The sequence below is a fragment of the Arachis ipaensis genome, chromosome B1, assembly GCF_059453495.1.
Source record: "Arachis ipaensis isolate K30076 ecotype BB chromosome B1, ASM5945349v1, whole genome shotgun sequence".
In the NCBI taxonomy this organism is placed as follows: Eukaryota; Viridiplantae; Streptophyta; class Magnoliopsida; order Fabales; family Fabaceae; genus Arachis; species Arachis ipaensis.
In genome coordinates, this window is record NC_142436.1 from 106944125 (window position 1) to 106947167 (window position 3043).

At 37.2% G+C, this 3043-nt stretch overlaps 1 pseudogene; it reads right to left on the minus strand.

The window, feature by feature from the left end:
• Positions 1 to 1950: 1950 nt before the first annotated feature.
• Positions 1951 to 2607, minus strand: LOC148577817 (uncharacterized; annotated as a pseudogene).
• Positions 2608 to 3043: the final 436 nt, after the last annotated feature.

Here is a 3043-nt window from a genome sequence, read left to right on the forward strand (position 1 = left end):
GAAACATGTTTACAACTATATCACAGAATTGGGAAGGATTTGTAAAACCATGCAAATTATATGAATAAGTGTGCAAAGATTTGATAAAAACCACTCAATTTAGCACAAGATAAACCATAAAATAGTGGTTTATCAATCTCCCCACACTTAAACATTAGCATGTCCTCATGCTAAGCTCAAGAGAACAAAAAGAGTGAAGGTAGAATGGTGGAACTTATGCAATGCAACCTATTTTAGATGCAAGCTACCTACATGCATCATGCTATTCTAATTACTATCTATCTATATATATATATATATAAGCATACATGTGGTCAAATTGAGTCAAATTTCCAAGAAATCATATATGCACAATCAAGGGCTAAATCAATCATATCAAAGCACATTCACAATTGAGTTGAGTTAATCAAAAGAGTTCACAAACTTGCAAGACAAGCAATGATCAAATATGGACATATGGAAATGAGCCATTGAACCCTCACTGGATTTGTATATGCACTCTAATCACTCAAGTGTTTGGGGTTAAACAACTCAAATCTTCTCTAATCATGCTTTCTAAAACTTTGTTCTTCATCTAACCAATCAACAATTATCAACTGTACAAATGCAAATATCATGAGGGATTTTTCAAGGTTGTAATGGGGCTAAGGTAAGGATGAGGGTATATATATATGGCCAAGTGAGCTATCATATGAATCTTTGACTAACCTAAGTTCTAATCTAACACACACATACTCTATACAATTTTAAAATTAAGCTTAGCTACCCAAAATCTCACTTTCACATATTTTTACACACTCATGTATCAATTTTAATTTTATTACATATGCATTGATCTTAACATTGGGGTGATTTTATTACCCTATTCATTTATTCATTTTTTTTATATGAATGAAAACATAATATATCAAGGCATATGATTTTTCTAATTTCACACGAGTAAGCGCCCAAATTTCTGATATATGTCAGTAAAAACACAACACATTCTCATCAACCTAAATTCCCACATTTTTCCACACTTAATTGACACACAATCTCTATCTTAAGCTAACCAAAGATTCAAATAAGATAATTAATTGTTTTTCCGCTTAAGGCTAGTGATGTGGTAATATAAAGAACAAAAGGGGGTTAAAAGGCTCAAGGTGGCAAACAAAGGCAAATAAAGTGGTGAGCTATTTGGGATAAGTGAGCTATAATCAAATGATGGCCTCAATCACATATAAGCATGAATATACACTAAATAATGGACATATAGAATAGAACAAACCAAAGATTGCAATTATAGAGAAGAAACACACAAGAATGAAAATCATGGTTAAATAATGTAACCATGCAATTAAGCTAAAAAACTCACAGGTTGTGTGTTCTTAGCTCAAAAACCATATTCCAATTTTATATATATATATATATATATATATATATATATATATATATATATATATATATATATATATATATATATCGTGCAAGTTACAAAAAAGTTTTAACTCAAATCAATGTGAATCTTAAATGCCTTTTCTAAGAAAAAGGTACATTCCTTGAAAATTTCATCAATTGACCAACATTTATTATATATACACTAAATGAGATGTTGTGATTATGAAAAGCTAAAAGTTCTTAGTTTATCCCTATTTTCAATCAAATCAATTTCTCATATGCCAAAAGGGTAAACTAAACTTAATAATCCATGTTTTTCCATATCACAACTAATAAACTAAAAGTGCAATTCAAGCTAAATATCTAAGATATATACAAGCCTAAAGTGCAGAATGCAACAAAGTGAAAATAAACAGAAGTATAATAAAATAGAAATGTGCAAGTACTAAAAGAAAAGTAAAACAAAATAAAGCAAAATAGGATAAAAGTCTGAAATGGTTCACCAAAATATAATCCGCCGGAGACGGCAACCTCCCCACACTTAAAGGGCAGCATCGTCCTCGATGCTCTCAGTCAAGCTGGGTGTGAAGGATCATCGCCTACTGAAGGGTGTGCCGCTGGCCCTGTCGGTGGTGGCTGTGTAGGAACCTGTGGCTCTGTGTGCTGCTCAGGCTGAGTCTCCTCGTGTTGTGCCTGTTGCTGGTCCTCCTCTTGTGCCTCCTCCTGCTCATCCTCCTCCTCAGAGTGCTCCAAGGGTGTGTCAGGCTCGGAGGGGATGTCAGTACACCCAGTAGTCATAATCAGCTTCAGACGGGCATAGCGTCGCTTGTTGCGATGCTCAGATTGCTCATAATGCCGCTGATTGCGGTGTTCCATCTGATCAAGGCGTTCAAAAAGGCGGTGCACAAGGTGATAGACTGGCTGAGAAGCGGATGATGGTGCTGTGGAAGCAGGTAGTGCCGCAGGTGCTGAAGGTGCTGCTGAGGATGTGGCTGCATCAGTAGAGGTAGTAGCAGTAGGTGGTTTGTGGCCTAGAGGTCCGAATCACTTGCCGTGCAGAATAACCTTCTTGCAGGCAATCGGTGGCCTCTCATCCTCTGGCTCCCAAGGCACCTCAGCTCGACGATCCTTCTGGGTGATCAAATAAGGAAAAGGCAGGGTGCCTCTGACATGAACGCTAGACATGTACTTTCTGATGAACCTTGGAAGGTATAGGTCCTTTCCTTCCATGACGCACCAAATAAGGATGATCATGGCAGCTGATACTTCTGACTCGTGGGTACTAGGCATAACATAATTACTTAGTATCTGTTGCCACAACCTAGCCTCATCATCGAGATAGATAATCTTGATACCCCGTGGAGTGACCTTTGACTTTCCCATAGCCTACGAAACATCAGGATCAATGGCTATGGTATGCCGTATAGCATCCCAATCAAAACTCATGAATCTAATAGACTTCTCGGCCTTCTGATAACCATCTGTATCATTTATTTTAGGCTGGAAGTGGAGGATATCCTCTATCACCTCCTCAATGACTAAAATTTGCTTTCCCCTAAGCTACACTACATCAAGGGTCATCCTAAAATAGTTAGATTAGAACTCACGAACCCATGATGCGTTTACCTCTACCAGATCTCTTTCCAGAAATACCCAACCTCTCTGT